This window comes from Nyctibius grandis, chromosome 20 (assembly GCF_013368605.1).
Source record: "Nyctibius grandis isolate bNycGra1 chromosome 20, bNycGra1.pri, whole genome shotgun sequence".
Classification (NCBI taxonomy): Eukaryota; Metazoa; Chordata; class Aves; order Nyctibiiformes; family Nyctibiidae; genus Nyctibius; species Nyctibius grandis.
In genome coordinates this window covers 1,560,837-1,579,671 of record NC_090677.1, presented here as the reverse complement: position 1 = coordinate 1,579,671, position 18,835 = coordinate 1,560,837, and positions in this window count along the sequence as shown.

The following is an 18,835-nucleotide window of genomic DNA, read 5'->3' as shown; positions in this document are numbered from 1 at the left end:
CTGTTTCCCCTCGCAATAACTTGAAAATAATTGTCTTATATAGTTTATATTTCCTGAGACCTGTTTTCTTCCCCTGGCTTTTTCCTGGGTGAGGAAGTATTTATAAAACCACCACTTTAATTCTACCTTTCCACATCCTAGTGACAAAAGAGATAGTTTGCATTAATGTCACAAAGTATCACTGCGGGGGTTATTAGTACCTTGGTTTTGTTATCACAGCTGTAAATACCAGTCAAATTCCAGCAGAGGTGTATTTCTTCCCAAAAGTGCAATGTGGTAAGATGTTAAAACTGTCAGTGATTCAGAACGAACTCTTCACTGTAGCAAGTGTGGTTGAAAGGATGCTTGTGTGATTAGAACAAGCAGCTTGGGAAAACACCTTTGGAAATCATCCCTCAGAGGCGCCTTGCTGCATGTTCTCTGCAGCCTGCTTGGGAAGAAGGAAATAATCAGTAATTAGGGGGGAATGTCGGGCTGCCCATCTGCACCCTCTTACCTCCACGCTTCCCTCTACCCCAACGCTTCGCTCCTTCCTAGCGAACCTGACTTTTGCTGCACTTGGGAGCTAAGAGCACTTTTGTGTTCTTTGCAAAGCGAAAATCATAGTTTTTGGTAGCAGGCTCAGAGTTGGCTTTAGCAAAGAAGGGTAGGGAGGTAAACTGTGGCATTTGCCTAGGGTAGAAGAGATGAGCTGGCTGCTCTGAGGGTAGGCTGAGCTGCTAATCCTTCCCTCTCGCTTGTACAGGCCTATGCTAAGATGCCTTTGGGCTGGCTTTGAGGGAAGACTGATTCACTGGCAACATCTGCTCCCATGTTCTTGCTTTGCAAGCAACCATACGTTGTGGTGTGTGCCACATTCAGAAGAATGGATTAGGAAGAAGTAAAGGAATGTTAAAAAGGCAGGTTTGTGGTGGACTGGAGAATCAAAGAATAACCTTTCCCAGAGTCATAGCTGGATAAGGTGCTGAGGACACATTTTTCTGTGATGATGTATTTTTAGCGTAACTTCACAGCATCCTCTGCTCAGTATTTCTGTTATGGAAGCTGCTCACCCCACCTCCCTGCTGCTTTGTGCCCTGTCTGCACCTCTCCTAGCAAGTACCAGTACATCTGCTCATCTCTGACACAGCATTGGCTTTGCTAATCTGCAAAGGGATTCACTGCTTCAACAAGAGAATCTGTGTATGTTTTATATACGTAGAAATACTCGGGAGGGGGGGGGCAGAGCTAAACCAAACTCTCAAAGCATCGGCAGGGCAGCTCCTACTGTGCGTGGTTGGCTGCTGACATGCGCACACGAAGCTGGGCAATGGACTGTCAGGAAGGAAAAGTAGCTGAGGGTTACCTGTAATTCTGTACATTTGTCCTTCTCATTCTTGGATCTTTTCAAAACGAGGTTATAAATTGTCTTGAAAATGTAGTAGCAGCATGAATCCACTCAAATGTCAGCAAGTGTGGAGTGAAAGGTATCTGTCATTACGTACCTCCTGACAGCATGCAGCCCAGCTCTCCCATTTGCAGCTCACAAGAAGGAAGCTGAATGCAAACACTCTGAGCTTGCAAATCCAAGGCTGAGGTGAGGCTGTCCCCTCTTGAGCCAGCTTGGGGTACAGCAGGAGACTCTATTGCCTCGGCCACCCCTGCACAAGACCATCCATCCTACCTGTATGGTAAGAGCTTAGGTGTGAAGGGAGCAGCAGCAGCAGCTGCTGCCTCTTACCATAGGGGCAGCAGTAGGAGAATGCCCTTCTGTCCAAGACCTCTGCTGGCTTTTCCTCCCAGCTCTGTCCTTCATCTTTTACCTGTTGAGGAGGAGGACTCTGTTCTCCTTCATCCTAAGGGGGTTGAGGCAGGGTAGCTTGGTCGTTGTAGAAGGAGTAGGTAGGGGACTTGTGGAGGCCTGCTGGTATAGTCCTCGAAGGAAGATGATGAGAGCAAGTGATGGGAAGGGAGCTTTCTTCCTCCCTTGTGCTTTTAACCCCAGTGCTCCCCCCTCGCCTGCTCTGCACATTCCAGGACGCATTCTGCTGCTGTGGAAGCAAAATCAAACCTTGCCCTTGGGGCTGAGATGCCTTGAGTGGCGAGGTCTCCCTTGTCTGCCAGGGACACTGTCCCACATAATGGCCTCTGTTTGGGGTGTGACTCTGCATGGGCATAGGTATTTGCCTGTGTTCTGGGAAATTTTAAACACTGGGAATATAGTGTTACAGAAGAAAGAGAGCTGGGAGGGAGCTCCAGTGGTCGGCAAGTCCAGCCCCTTGCCCAAAGTCAAGAATGATTGCAGCTAAGCCATTCCTGTGAGATTCTTGCATCATCTCCGTTGCAGAAGACTTGTGATCTTCTTGGGCGCTCTCCTTGTATTTACCTCTCCATTAAAAACCTTCGTTAACCTCTCTGTTACTTCTTACCCTATCCACTGCACATCCAGAGAATGGGTGATCCGTTTCCTTGGGGCATGCAGTGGCTTTTTATCAGTTTGAAGATGGTTAGTGTGTGTCTCCTCCTCCTCTAACCCTTCTCCCAGTACCCTGGAATGGATGGATCTGGTTATTCCAGATGGATGCCACAGGAGCGACTCTCTGGACTCGCTTCAGCTGGTTCTTACCTTCCAGGAAGGGTGTTGTGGAGTACAGGATACGACGCTCTGGCAGAGGCCTCCCTGATACATCATGAAAGTACATGGCAGAGCATAACCTTTCCTAGCTGAAAGTTAAGCTGTTCTGCTCAGGAAGAAGAGAGAAAAGGGCTGCTTTTAATTTGGTTTTTTTTTGAAAGAAGGTAGAAAAAATATTTGAGACAGAAGGGGGGGGGACAGGTTATTGTCATTTTTATTAGGACAGCTTCATATAAAATCTTTTTCTTCCTCCTGGTAGACAGGGATCCATCCGTGGTGGCATTGATCCACCTTCAGCAGCGTGGATGTATTGGCAAATGAGTCAGGCACTGTAATGGCTCTGTGTTGGTGGAAGGGTGTCTCCTTGAGGTGTTTCAAGGGGGGGTGCTCCTGTCCTTGGCATGATCTAAGCCTTTCTTCTCCCCAAAGCACAAGGCTGGCTTAACACTTGCTGACAATTGTGAAAGGAATTAGTTTTTGCATGTACATTAGGCGTAGGCTGTAACTGGTGTTGCTGTGAACTCTTTCCTGGCTGCAAACCTCTTCTTCCCACACAAAAATCCTGCAGTAGAAGACAAAAACATTCTTTGTAGTGCTGTAATGAATCTGAGCAAAGCCATTGTCTTACTGCCATCCTGAAGCGCTCAGCACTGAATTTTGATCGACTGAAATCCCCCTAACTTAAATTGTGTGTCTGTTCATTAAAGCTGCAGATAGGATCACAGCGCTTTTCTCTCTCGGGTTGGAGCCTTCCTTTTACCCCCAACATACCACTAAATTTCTCCTACTCAATGAAAACACTCTTTTTATACAAACTTCTGCTTCTATTTCTTTTCCACTCCTCGTTGCATTGGTGTTTTTTTTTTCCTCTGGCCTTTTGTATTTTACCTGTGTTATTAGTATCAGAGTAATTCCTCTTTTTACAATTGTCAGTTAAGCCTTCCTGTGGGGTGAGGCTTTCCTCTAGCCTGCACACAGATTAGGGACAGGTAAATCAGAAGAAGGTTAGTGGGGTTTGTAGGTGATTCCTCGAACCTTGCATGGCTGCCGCCCTGGCCCTCCTAGGGGAAGGATAGTTAGAGCTGATAAACTGTGTTTGTGGGGGCAGTTACAGTCCTGAAAGAGATGCAAAAGGTGACACTGATGGGAGTTTTTGAAAGAATGCAGTTTTCTTATCATCTCCCATGTTGTACAAGGTTGTTCATGTTCATAAAGACGTAATAAGAAGGGCCACATCTCTACTCTTTGGCATGCAAAATGCTTCTCTTCAACTGTACCAACAAGGCTCAGTGTCAGAGAGGCACTAGGATACCATGAATGACCAAAACCTTATTGTTGTTATCCTGAAACGCTTACATTTTTCCCAGAAACCACCTCTTGCTGACACTCCCATTTTCTGCATGCTTCTAAGAAGTCTATTGAACTGAATTTCCCTCCAGACGTTTTCAGTAAACACCAAAAATAGGGTTTTTTTTCTCTATCTGTGCCATGTGTGATTAGACACTCTTATCTGTATGCCCATTTCCATAAGTGCAATAAGTTTCCCCCATCTTCTAAAGCTTTTATGAATAGCTAAGAGCACACATGTTGGCTTTTAGGTTTCTTTACAATAATGAACAACATTCAGTCTACAACTACCTGAAGGGAGGTTGTAGTGAAGTGGGAGTCGGCCTCTTCTCCTGGGCAACTAGCGATAGGACAAGAGGACACAGCCTCAAGCTTGGCCAGGGGAGGTTCAGGTTGGCCATTAGGAAGCATTTCTTCTCAGCAAGGGTCATTAGCCATTGGAAGGGGCTGCCCAGGGAGGTGGTGGAGTCACCATCTCTGGAGGTGTTTAAGAAAAGACTGGACATGGCACTTAGTGCCATGGTCTAGTTGCCATGGTGGTGTCAGGGCAATGGTTGGACTCTGATCCCAGAGGTCTCTTCCAACCTGGTTGATTCTGTGATTATTACCTCTGTTAAAGCAAGTTAGGAGCCTTCATCAAAATATCGATAAGCAGTAAAGTGGAAAGTTTTACTGCGTGGCTGCTGGGAGTGTGCATGCATACAGATGATTCAGCTGAATGCTTGTAAAAATGTACATGTAATTGCTGAACTTAATCCTGAAATTTATGGGACAGGGAATGAAATACCTTGGTGTGCTCTAGAATAACTGTGCTTATGATGGCCTTCAAAAACCATGACTTAGTTACATTAGAATATTTTTCTGATCAGTCATAGCTTCTTTTAAGCCAAAGGCATGATATTACCAAAGGATACCTGCCAAAGGAAGGTAGCCTTTGATCTAAAGTTACATAGGACAAGATTTGGACATGATCCCATTTGCATTTGGGATCTGCTTGCAAATGACCTCTGTATGCTATGTCCTATTCACAAAATTGCGGTTTCTTTAATGACTTTTGTGCACGTGTGGTCATTTTTTTTAATGCTCTGTGTGTACCAGGAAGAGAGGCTGATGGTGGGTGGCTGTCAGAGTAAACCACTTGAGGCAGTGGACTAGCAGAAATGTGTGAAAGTGAGCCTGGCCAGGTTCGTTGATGGGGAAAAAGTAATGTGCAGTGGCACCTCTGGGAGGGGAGAAGAAGGTCACAAGGCTGATATGGCTGGTATCAAACTGGGAGCTGCCTGGAAATTGAGACAAATGCCAGAAAGCCTTAGGCAAGAAACACAAAATCATGAGCAGCCTGAGCAAGGTTAGGAAAAAGGAAACTCAGCTGTAAAATTGCTGTTGTTCAGAAAATGAGCCATGAACTATACAGAGCAAAGGCTGGACTTCTGTAGGGGTAAGGATCCTCTGCACAATGAATGCCTTGGGGAGAGGAGGAAGCAGAAACTGGGAAGTATGAATGGGGGAGTTTGTTGTGTCTTGTCCTGGGATTAGTGTTCTTCAGGTTATTCAGCAAGGAGCAATTACATCTCTATTTCCCTTAATCCGATGGATGCCTCTGAGCAGGTAAGGTGTCACAGCTGCAGGGGCTGACCGAGGGAGGAGAAAAATTGTTAATAAGAAAGGAATCTAATGGCTCTACACTAGGCCCGTGGAAATCCTGTAGTGAAGGGTGTCTGCCTCTTCAGTCCTCGCTCAGATTTCTATCCCAGGGCAGGAAGGATGTCCCTGAGCCTTCCTCCTCAAAGCAGCTACAGTCAGTTTTGTCCCATGCTGTTGGAAAGCTCAGGGCTGGTTCTACTGAAAGGGCTTCTGATTTATCTGTCACTAATGAGATATGATGACTATTCTGGGAGATTATGGACCTCTTCAAGCTCTCTGTATCGTCAGAGGCCACACCTTGAATCCTGTGTCCAGTTCTGGGCCCCGCACTTCAAGAAAGATGTTGAGGTGTTGGAGCGAGTCCAGAGGAGGGCGACCAAGCTGGTGAAGGGTCTGGAGGGTCTGACCTATGAGGAGTGGCTGAGGGAGCTGGGGGTGTTTAACCTGGAGAAGAGGAGGGTCCGAGGTGACCTTATTGCAGTCTACAACTACCTGAAGGGAGGTTGTAGTGAAGTGGGAGTCGGCCTCTTCTCCCAGGCAACTAGTGATAGGACAAGAGGACACAGCCTGAAGCTTCGCCAGGGGAGGTTCAGGTTGGACATTAGGAAGCATTTCTTCTCAGCAAGGGTCATTAGGCATTGGAAGGGGCTTCCCAGGGAGGTGGTGGAGTCACCATCTCTGGAGGTGTTTAAGAAAAGACTGGACATGGCACTTAGTGCCCTGGTCTAGTGGACAGGGCGGTGTCAGGGCAACGGTTGGACTCGATGATCCCAGAGGTCTCTTCCAACCTGGTTGATTCTGTGATTCTGTCAGGAGACCAGCCTGGGACCTTGACATTTGTATATATTTAGCTCTAGAAAGTATTGCCTCGCAAAACAAGATTTTTATCAAGAAAGGTGATAAAAATATAATGAGTACAGAGTTAGGAATACTTTGATGTAACAGTAGCCTGGAGATATAAGATACATGAAATGCTTCTATAGCTTTACGCACAGATTTGAGAGAGGATTATTAATGGACAGTGAGGTGGTGACGTACCGATTTCCTCAAGATCTACAGGTTTGGACACTAGCTAGATACTAAAAAGCACACGTCATCAAATATATTCTTTGTTGCATTCTCTGAATTTTTCTTAATCTCTAACATGTCGCAGCTCTGCTTGTGCATTAATGTCCAAGCAGACGTATTTCTATTGCTGTCCCAGAGACTCGGGGGGAAAAAGGGCCGGACGGCTCCAACCTCTTATCTCTTTTTGCAAGCAAAATGCTCCTCGGTGAACACAGATTTGTAGCAGCAGCAATGTACGTGCGTTCTCCCTCCGTTTGCATTTTAATCACATCTGAAAAACAAAACTTCAAATAGCACTTCACAATCTATCTTAAATAATTAAGCGAATCATTTCTATGAATTGTTGAGAGATATGAGGAATCTAATTTAAATCCAATTTCAGCTGGCCCTTGCTTGCTTTTAGCGTCCCTCTGGCGCTTGCTTATCTGTTCTAAAAGTTGGTGACATTCTGTTGAATTTCTTCTTTTCTTCCCCGCTCTCTATTTTACACTTGGATCTTTTTCTGACACTGTCCTAAAAAGGAGCAGTGCAGATGACTACAGGGTAGTGCTGTTGATTTTGGTGAACAACTTGAATTTTCTCAGAACTTCTGCTTTTATTGGTAAAAGGATATATTAACATATCTGGGCCCCGCACTTCAAGAAAGATGTTGAGGTGTTGGAGCCAGTCCAGAGGAGGGCGACCAAGCTGGTGAAGGGTCTGGAGGGTCTGACCTACGAGGAACGGCTGAGGGAGCTGGGGTTGTTTAGCCTGGAGAAGAGGAGGCTCAGAGGTGACCTTAGTGCAGTCTACAACTATCTGAAGGGAGGTTGTAGTGAAGTGGGAGTCGGCCTCTTCTCCCGGGCAACTAGTGATAGGACAAGAGGACACAGCCTCAAGCTTGGCCAGGGGAGGTTCAGGTTGGCCATTAGGAAGAATTTCTTCTCAGAAAGGGTCATTAGCCATTGGAAGGGGCTGCCCAGGGAGGTGGTGGAGTCACCATCTCTGGAAGTGTTTAAAAAAAGCCTGGACATGGCACTTAGTGCCCTGGTCTAGTTGCCATGGTGGTGTCAGGGCAATGGTTGGACTCGATGATCCCAGAGGTCTCTTCCAACCTGGTTGATTCTGTGATTCTGTGATAAAGCTCTAAGTCTAGTGTACTCCATAGTGCTGTGCCTAGTGAGGGGAAAAAGGCCCCTGACCGTACAGTATTGCTTTCTGTAGATACTACTCCATCGCTAGCAGCTTGCCAGAGTTTTGAGATGGGGAATCAGACAGGTAATGAGAAGTCCTCTAGCAAAACTTTGCCTCTTTTATTTGTTTGTAGTTTTTGTTGTTTGATGGGGGCATGGGCAGGACATGACATGACAACACAGCTCCCCTCCTCTAAAATAAAGTACTATTTTAGTCCTCTCAAACTCCCGAAAATAAAGGATTTAGGAGGATGTAGTTGTATATTTTGATCACTCTCCACACCTTTTCCTGGGCTACTTCTAACCTCAGCCACGAAGTCTGCAGTGGAGAGTGCGAAGCAGACATCAGATGGGGTTGAAAAGACTGGCTCTAGGACGATGAACAACAAGCACGAGGGAAAGGTGAGAGTGAGGGGAGAAATAAAAGGAAAAGCTCTGAGAGACAGGCAAGTGGGGTGGGAAGTGGAGTTAAAAATGGGTAAAATTGTCAGGGGCCGAAGGGGGTCTGTTGCACTGAAGAGGGCTGAGAGGGAAAACCTGAGCCAGGTAGAGATCTTTATAATAGATTTTATTTTACCTTCCAGCTGTTCTCACCAGTATATACATGGTTGTAGGCAGACAGATGAAATAAAGGCTCCCATCGGCTGCTGAGGCTCCTGCCAGTGCATCCTGAGCACCTCTAGGAAGTGGAGACTCACAGTCTGATGGAAGCGTGTGAGGAATGGGATGAGAACAATAAATAGCTTCGTTTTGTCTCTGTTTAATTAAAATTAGAAATAAAGTGCTGGCCCAGAGATAGCAGACTAGCATAATTCATTATGCTATTCAGACCCACTTTTGTTTCACATTTAATTGTATGATAAGCAGCAGGATGCTTATGGAAGTGTAAGAGGCTTCCAGAGAAGAGCTCTGGCAAACTGTGCAATCCTGGATATGAAATAGCAAAACTGAGAGAGGTTGTACATAAAAATCTGATGTTACAATACCTACTTTTCTTTTTCCAGATCTTCCAGCATTTCTGACTTCTGAAAGCTGTCTCGCTGTGGTAGGCTGCCTGGTGTGGATATACCAGCAGATGAGAGTACTCCGAGGATTAAATGTCTGTACTTGATGCTTAGCAGGCGAGTGAGATTTGTGGGCTAGTAACTTGTTTGCACCACGTTCCCTTTTGGGCAATGTCAGGCTCCAGGACTGCCAATCTAGCACCTTTTGGGAGCTCTGCATTAACAAAACCAGAAACTCGCTTTTGAAAGCAAACATGTACTTAATAGAATAATCCTTAATTTCAAGGCCTCTCTGAGATGTGGGATCTGTGTCTGAATTCCTTTGACAAAAGAAAATTGAGGGTTTGTTTTTTTGTTTTGCTGTGTTTTTGACTAGGGCTCCACTAATTAAGTAGCAATTTAGTTGCTTACACTTTGAAGTTTCATTCATTACCTGTCCTGTGTTAAGTCAACAAAAGGCTACATCTAAGGCAGTGAGTCTCAGGCCATCACTTTTTTGGCTGCCTAATTAAATGTAATTACTTTATTTTGTGCCAGGGTTCATACTTGTAACATTGCCTTGTAATAATTTAAATTGCATGTATGCTGCGGGGGACTGTTTGACGCCAGAGAGGAGACGTTCCTGCTGTCCTTCCTTGCGATAGCATGCGAGTCAAAAGTACAGAGACGTCATTTTCCTACCTACTTATTAGCTGCCCTACAGGAGAATGACCAGTAAGGCACTGGTTTTATAGGGACAGGATGTATAACGGAGCCACTATTGTGCCTAAAAATAGCCCGTGTTCGGGACATGCTGGGATTAGCCACGGAGGGAATCCTGGACCTTTAAAAGTGAGTGACCTTCCCATGGCACGTGAGCTTTGCATCCGTTCTCTTTTCTTTTATAATTATGACAGATCAAAAGCATTACGCTGCCACTCATTATCTCTTTAGAGGGGTTTGAAGAATTACTGTCCTCTTGACAAGCAAAATACTCCTGCTGCTTCTATTTGTTGAGATCAAGCAGCAAACAGCCCTCAAACAGAAAAATCACCTGTATTTCATTTTTCCCTTCATGCATTAGGAAAAAGGTGGTTGCAGAAAGAGTAAATGAGTAGCCCAGTGCAGTTAATGAGCTCTGGTAAAGCTCCCTGACCCATGGAGTAAGTACAAACCCGTCTGAATTTTGAGTCAGACTTCAATGATTAATAATATGGTAAATCTAGTCTCACTTGCACTAATAATAGGGCTTGCCTTTGGCTCTTTGTTGGCCACTGAAACGAGCGCATCTTCGCGGCGGGTCGGAGCCCTCCCTTTTTGGCAATGGTGCCAGCAGGTCTACAGTGAAGCAGTTAAAACTAATGTGAGATCTTAAGTCTCTCAAGCTGCATTCAAGTTTAAAGAGGAAGGAGGGGGGAAAAAAAAGCCAAACTTCTGGCTTTCTAAGGGCTAGATAATTTGTGGAGTGTTTGGAGGAACATCACAAAGAATACAAATGGAAAAACAATTAATCAATTAAATGTAAAAGATGGATGGGACTGTTTCTTTCCAGAAACAGTGTCATATCAGTATTTGCATACAAACAGGAAGCAGGAGTTAATTTATAGTGTATTTGGTTGAATATAAAATGGTTTTGTGGGGGGAACACTAAATTTTCATGGCAGTTTTGTGAGGGGCAGCAAGAAAAATATCTAGCGTGCATGTATTTACTGTGGGGTTTTGGGTTGGTTGATTGTGGGTTTTGATAAATGTTGTTAAGAAAACCTGATTCCTGCCGCACGCTGTTTCAATTTGAACACCTTTGGAGATTCAAGTGCTGGCTATGCCTGAGCTAAATCTTTCTCTTGCTGCATGAGCTTGGCATCCAGCCCACTAAGTTTGTCCTATCTGTGACAGAGAGCACATGTCACTTGCAGAAAACGGTGGGAGATATTGGGAAAATATTTGCTCTTTGATTATGGTAGTAGGTCATCAGGGTTTTAGTCTGTTTCGTAATCTGCAGGAATACGGGGAGGGGGGACTATATGTTTAGCTGATCCTCTCGTGTTTAGGTCCCCTTTATATATGTCGTATCAAGAGACTGTTTTATATGGGGGATGAGAATGTTCACCTCCACAGAGCAGGCTAGGCAGCATGAAAAGCATTTCAGTTTTGCCCCAGTAAGTACATAAGCTAAACCATATCATTTACTTTTCTCTTTTAACTTACGTTTCCACCCTCTTACAGCCCTGTTTGCCATCTCACGATGGCATACGCTTATTGAAATAGGGAGCCTATCAGTCTGTGTTCGATTTTAGATGTAGGGGTATCATTAATGATTAACTTCTTCCATTGAATATCAGTTTAAATCGGGTCCGTTTAGAATGTTGCAAATGCGGAGTCCTCAGACCTCCTTAGCAGGCTCACGTAACCAAATTAATTTAAGGATAAAGTAAACAAGATTGGGGTAATACAGGCAAAAAGCCTTTATGGACACCCACTGCAGAGCGTCAGAAGCCTGCTTTGCATGTAACTAGTGGTTCGGTTGGAGAGGAATGTAGAGCCCTGCCTGCTGCTGGTGAAAAAGCTTGAAACACATGGAAAATACTCCTGCTCCAGTTCTGCCTCTTGTGAAGCCCTCTCCATGCTATGCTGGCAGTGCCAGGGAGATCAACCTGCATTAAAGGAGTAGTGGGGGGCTATCTTCATAGCTAAGTTGGTACAGCCCCCTAAAGCAGCAGGTCCATGGTTAGGTGTGACTGCCCCTACAGAGATGATGGGCTATGGAAATTCAGGGTCAGAAGTAGAGCTTGTGATCTGCAGTAGGGGCCCCTCAGGCAGAGCAGGCTGAGATGGTCTATCTTGCCTCCTCAGACGGGCTGTCTTAGATGAGGAGGCAGGTGGCAGAGCTATTTAAAGCCAAAGAAATGAGGAAAAGCTGAGAGCTGCTATAAAATGTGATCTGCTCTGAGTTTTCATCTCCAAACTGTAAGAGACCTGTATTAAGAGGGGTCTGAGGTGGTCCCCATCTTACCTCCACATTTTTGCCTCTTGCTCCACCAAGGCTCAGGGCATCCGAGTCTGGCTGTGTCCTGCCAGAGAATTACAATGGAGAAGAATTTGTACATTGTACAATAGAAGCTAAAAAGAAAGAAACAACTCATGTGAGGATCGTGAGCTGATGTTCCTCTGTTTCTGCACAAGAACAAGTATGATCCAAGTCACTAAGCAGCTATGCAGCAAACAAAAAGAAAAAAACCCCAAAGATCAAACATGGAAGTGTTAGCTGTCTTAAACCAATGCATAATGGTGCATGTTTTTACTGTAGCTTAGATTAATGCTCGTGTTCCACTTCGCTTCCTACCAGATGGTTTCAAGCACAACTGCCTCTTGTTGCAGTGCTCTCAGTGGGCCCTTGCAGGATGGCTGGCAGAGTTTCTTTTCCAAACTGAAGAGTCTCAGTCTACGCTGTTCTTCCTTGCCCAGAAGCTGTTCTATATTTTTTTATGACTGCTCTACTTACACCCCCCAGCACTATCTATTATAGTCTTTCTTGAGATGAGGAGACCAAAGCATTCAGGTTGTGGGTAAACCATCAATTTGGCAGCATAATGACATTCTTGGTTTCATTTGCTGTTTCCTCCCTAATAGTTCCTGATGTTTGAATTGCTTTTTGACCTCTGATGAACACTGAGATGATGTTTTTGTGGACCTCTTGACTGTAACACCAAGATTTGGCAATGATCAGCTCAGCTCTCACTATTTCTGTGTATGCAGTTGGAATTTTTTTTCTCTTATGCATTGTTTTACATGTATCAATCTTGAAGTTGATCAGCTTTTCAGTCTCATATGGTCCTTCAACAATTCCTGTCAGCCCTTATTATCTTAAATTGCTCAGTATCATTAGCAGACTTTCTCATCTCTCTGCTCAGATCATTTTGTTAGTATGTTGGATAAGGTTAACCATTCAAATATAGTCAGGGCGAGTCAGTTTGCACATAAACTCTTTGTGAGACAGTTCTTGCATTGGGTGTAAGTACTATTTAGCTCCCTTAATGCTACTTGGGTTATTACCCACCATTACATTTGAAAGAGTTATTTGAACCCAGCATGAAACTTGTGAGGCCTTAAGAAATCTCTCTACCAGCTGCGATCCTGTTGCTCTCAAACAGATTCGAATGGATTTGGGAGCAGCAGTCACATTGTCTCCCTCTGAGAGATTTCTGGGCTGTGTATAGACAAGACGTGAAGCCAACTTCCAGATCGTTGTTTGCCAGGAGCCAATGGGACTCAACTTGAACATCAAAAATACCAAAACAAAATACTTCCAGCCCCTGTGTCCTGTTATCAACAGATGCTATTGATAGGCCGTTCCACAGTAAAACAACAAAGGTCTAACCAGGATCTTTAACAAATTGCCAGCGGGGAGGAGGGGGGGGAGGATAAAGGAAGAAGAAAGATGGTGCCTTGAAATAGAAAGGAAGGAAATGGAAAAGATAATACTTACAGTTTTATCATTGCACAAGTCCTGGGGCCAGCAAGAAGAAGACTCCGTCCTATTGGAGACCCACAAATGGCAGCAGAGTAGGAGAGTGAGGAGAGGAATGGAATTGCTCACAGAATTTTGAAGATTTTCCAATATTAGAAACCTTGAACGATATCAGGGGAGTACCAAACCACTCAGCAGCAAGTATAACATAGGTTAATTCTGCTTTCTTGTACGTGCAGCAAATATCCCTGTATCTGTTGTTGTCACACTTAGTTTCAAAAGGGGAACTACATTTTTTGCAAAATGATCACTTAAAGTAGCTTTGTCTTTCTGCCAACTCCAAAGGCATGATACAAGGGCATCTAGTCTTGAGAACAGGGAAAGCAGAGCTACAGGGAACCACAGACTGTGAAGCCTGACATAAGAACTGGGCAATAAGGAGGGACTGTCCTCTAGACCAGACTTAGCCAATGCTTTGACAAACATCACATACCTGGGAGGAGCTGGTGGGGCGTCTACGAAGGCAAGTTAAGTCTCTCATTTTTTGAGTTCTTTGAGGCAACCCCATTGCTGTGTGTGTCCCGACTCCCACTTAATATAGATTTTGAAAAAATGTTTGGCCATTAAAGGCACTGTGGGATGAGTCCCTCTCAGTAAACATATTCCCTATGTGTTTACACGAGAAGTAATTAAAAGACAGAAAAAAGTAAGCAGGAGTAAGTAACCAGCCTTCAGAAAGGAGAGAGATCACCAGCAGGTTGTGCGAGGATTTGTTCAGTGTTCAATGTACTGAGAAATGAGTGGGAGAACCGTGTGGTGACAAAGTTTGTTGATGATACCAAGCTTTTCAGGAGAATAGGGTTGAGGACCAACTACGATAGGCTGCAAACGGACACTGAGACTAAATGACTCGTGTGACAAGACATATAAAGCAGTGAAAGTGACAGTACGTGAGAGGGTGGGGGAAGTGCTCTCATCTTTACACTTACAGCTCTCAGCTGACTCTCCACCTCCGTTAAAGCTAATAGTGCCGTGAAAACACTGGCTGAGTGCAACAGCAGTCAAAGGAGGAAATCAAATGTCAGGAACGGAGATGCCTGTAACACTATGAATCTGTTGTAGGTCAGTGCAGAGCAGTCTCTGTGGTTCTGGTACCTTCGTTCCTGAAAGGACGAGGGCAACTGGAAAAAGCCCAGAGAAGGTTGATGGGATAATCAGAGATCTGGCGTGACTTCTGTATGAGCAATGACTAAATAGGAGGACTCATCAGCCTGGAAAAACACTTGGGAGGATATGATAGAACTATGTGAAATAAGGAGTGTCACAAAGAGGGTGACTGCAGACCAACTGTTCAATGCCAGTGTAATTTTTTTTTTCCCCTTTGTAACCAGGTGTCCAAGTGCTGATCAAGATCTCCAAGTTTGGTCTCAGTCTGCCAATATCTTTTGCACTGCAGAGTGGAATGGATCACAAGTGAAAAGCAGGTATGTCTGTAAGTGTTTTAAGGTTCAGTGCATACTTTAAAGACCCATTGGCTGAAATACTGTCTGTACTTTTATGCAGCAGAATATCAATGTATCGGTCTCGGAGCGGTTGCAGAAGAAAGTACTTAATATTGAATTTTCTTGCCTTTAAATTTGAATTATAATGATATACTGTCATGGCTTTGCATTTTATAGTACAACTCTAAAAATACTACACAAATACTTTAAGATACTTTCCTTGTGATTGTAATGTCTGTCTTGGCAAATGGTGTGCATTTTAAAGAGACATTGTAGCTGTATTGAAGGTATGTGTTACACCAAAAAAATCCTCATTAAAAACAGATGATATATTAATTATAAATGTATGTTCTTTTTGAAAACTGAAATGACTCTTAAAGCACCGATCAAAAAAGTTCCAGTTACAAACCCTTTTTTTGCTTATGTATTTCATCCTCCTTATCTGTAGGGGAAGAAAAATCTCCAAACAGTATAGGGGTTCAAACTGGAATGTTGTTGCTATTTTCTTGAAGCTTTCAAATAACTAAATGTTGCAAATCGAATTTTGGTGTGTGCTGCATAAGGAACTCTGCACTCTCTCTCCCTATATCACTTTTGCATCTCAAATTGACTATTGCGTGTCAGAATAGCTTCTGCAGAGTGGGGGGCATGTATATATAAGAACAAGGTGGTGCATGAAGATCTGAGGAGAAATTCTGAAGAGCAGATTGTTTTAACTACACGGTTTGGAGGTTGTGATAATTTAAAAATGTCTTGGGGGTTATAAAGAACCTTTTTTCAGGTATAAGGTAACACTAGTAAACAATGGTTAGCAGAACCGCTGAAAATGTTTGAGTCCATTTAATCTGCAAGAGAATCCTTTGAAATCCATGAAATGTATAACAAGGGTTGCTGTAAAAGTGGGATGAGAACATGCCAGATGTCCTCTTAGGCAAACATTTTGTTCCCAGTCAGGCAGACTGGATATTCAGCATCTGAAATAAAAACAGTGTCTTCATAAGCCACCATTAGCACCTGACTCGCTCTGTCTCTCCACATAACTGATTTGATCATGTCCCACGTGTGTTCAGTGATGTGGTTTCTCCTTATTCAAACCCCTTCCTTGATCTGTGCTACTCTGGATTTGTTATTCTTTGCTCTGATGAACTGTAATCATCAGACTCTTGATTTCTTTTATTTCAGTTGCAGTTTCTTGTGTCATTCCACAACATTGCAAATGCTGCCGTTTTCTCTCTTGGTGTTTCTTGGGCTATCTTACCACCTCTGTCCCTCAGACACTTCCATCTGTAATGATACTGCCCAAATTCTTCTTTCACCCTCTTTTCTAGTGCAATCTTTTTTAGCCTTTGAGCTTTTTGCACTTTGAGTTGTCTGTGACACAAGGCCTGATTCGTGCACTCCCAGTCCCTCTTTCCCATATGTGTTTCAGGTTCTACTCCAAACTCCTCCATTATGTCCATAGTGCCATCCAGGACCACTTGTCACCTTCTTCTTGATAGGATTTTTAAAAATCCTAAAGTAGGTCAGTTTGCTTAGAACATTTCCTCTGAATTTCTCTTTCAGGCCGCGTTTAGTTTTTCATGGGTGTGAAAAGACTGATGACTGAAGGCCTGGCCTGTTTCCTAGGTAAGCTCTGACCCAGTTTTATTGCAGAATGATGCAAACATTTATAAGATAATCCATTTAATACACAGTAGAAAGGACAGAGAAGACCTGTTGTAAACTGAGCCAGAACAGAAGGAAGGCCTTTCAACTATTGACTACATGCTTTTGTTGTCATCTTCTCATTTCACTTAATGTCTGGAAAACAAAGGTGTTTTAGCAGAGGCATCTGCAGTTACACGCTTGATCACCGTGTGAGTGTATGTATGGCCAGTATTTCTGTCGTTATGCTGAGATAGAGACTGCAGTTAATTAGCTGTTACTGTGCTTTGTTGCTGCGGCAGCTGCTGGGGACAGTTAGTGATGGCATTGCTCTAGGCTGGGAGGGAAGTGAGGAAAGAGGTTGTTCCAGTAAGTGCCTTGCCTCCTGTTTGTAGCTTGGCCCGTTGCATCTTGCCAGACACACAGACTCCTCCAAGTACTTTCACAATCATCTCTTGTCTCTTCAATTACCACTTCCTCCTCCCCCTGCCTCTCTCTTCCGTTTGACCTCCTGGTAATTCCTCCGGCGCTAGTTCAGAACGGTGCAGCGGGCTATACTACCCCCTCCAATTAAACATGTAAGTATGTGGCACGTTAGAAGTTACCCCCCTCAAACGAGAGCCCGCAGTCTCATTGATCTTGCTTGACCCATTTTGAATCCCCAGTTTTTGTAGGCTGCAGTTAACTGTCTGTCACAGCAGTTTCAGGGTTTTGGAACTTTGCTGTTGCTTTGCTTTTTTTACTTTGTGCTGTCAGCCAGGAGTAGTTGGCTTATACTTCCAGATTTAGGCACAGACTGATTTCCCAGGTTCACATGTTACACTCGGGGTTTATTTTTAATTCAAAAAGACCACTTGATGTAGCGATCAGCAATCAAAGAATACGCAATTATCACTCTAGCAAACTTTCCTGTGCCTCGGTAATTAAACCAACAAATTAGTTAAAGGCTCCAATGCGGAAGAAGATTGGTAGACTGTGGTCAAGACACACATTTACGGATTTTCCCTTAAGCTGCTTTTCTTGAGGAAGCTTTGATAAAGACCATATGATATCAATTATCATTAACTCTGTGTGGTTTCTCTGCGTTTGGAGCTCTCAGACGTTAGTAGACAGGAGCCCTGTGTTAAGTCTTTAATGTATAACTGGTATTTATGCTGCATAGCCCATTCTCATTTTGATTTGTCAGCTGACATTTGAAAGGGAAGATTTGAGACAATTTATATGCGCAGACTGTGGCCTGTTGCGCTGAGTGACACTTCCTCCTCTGATCTGATTTGACAGCGAGCTATTCTCACAGCAGCAACAACATATTTTAAATGCCAGATTCAAAAACAAACATTTTAATTATACCTCGTGTTCAGTTACTGCCTGAAAAATTGAAGGATGCATTTTTGTTAAGGTGTCACTCCCTGAGCTTGACAACAAAGTCAGCATGATTTAATAGCCTGATTTAAATCCTCTCTTCAGAGAGTGCACGCTCGTATAAAGTCCCTAAACATCAAAGTCTCTCTTGTCTCGAGCTCTGTTCTACAGTCCGTCAGTGTGAGCCTTCCTTCACAGGCAGCGGCAGGAATTCAGCAAACATGTAGATGTGATTCATTCTTAAGATCTTCAAAAATGTGGATGAGTCACTGATAAGTACATGTAAGTTGTGCTGACCAGATTTAGAGTGCAGCAACCAGCACTGGAAATTACAGGATGTAGCTGGGAACAGATGAGGGAGCTTGAAAACTCTTACAATCGAGGAAGTACACATGAAAATCCACAGCAGCCTGGAGAGTTCATTTCACTCAGTTAAAACAAAAAAAACAAAAATCTACATAATTCATTTTATTTGCATTTATAGACAAGTTTATGCCTGATAGTTCACAGGTCCTCTTTGCTACTTTTTCAGTTTGGGGTTCTCAACAATTTGGGAAAAAAAAAAAGGCAAACAAAAAAACCAACCCTGAAACATCTTTATTCTGTAACTTTTTGGGAGCTGAAAAGCAGCTTCTGATTGGCAATATTGGCTCGTAAGTTAGCTGAGCTTTATGTCCATGTCTAACCTGGATGCTGTGAGCTGGGGTGGGGGGGTGAGCTGTAGTATGGATGTGGATAACCAGGAGGCAGAAATGTCTTAAGAAATTATATTTTCATTATATTTTGATTTTTTTTTTTATTAGCAACAGGTAGGGCTAGATCATAAAAGCTGAGCGAACCTTGAAAATTTTCTCTTGACCTTTTGTTTGCATGGCAGAGCCATGGGTTGCTGCTTTACTTCATATGTAAGAACCACAATTTTAGGGACAAGGAAGGAGGAATCATGTTTGAACACACCACGTGCTCTCAGGCAATGTTCTTCAACTCGGACAGTGAAACCGTGTGCAGCATTTTATACCCTTGTTGGTAGA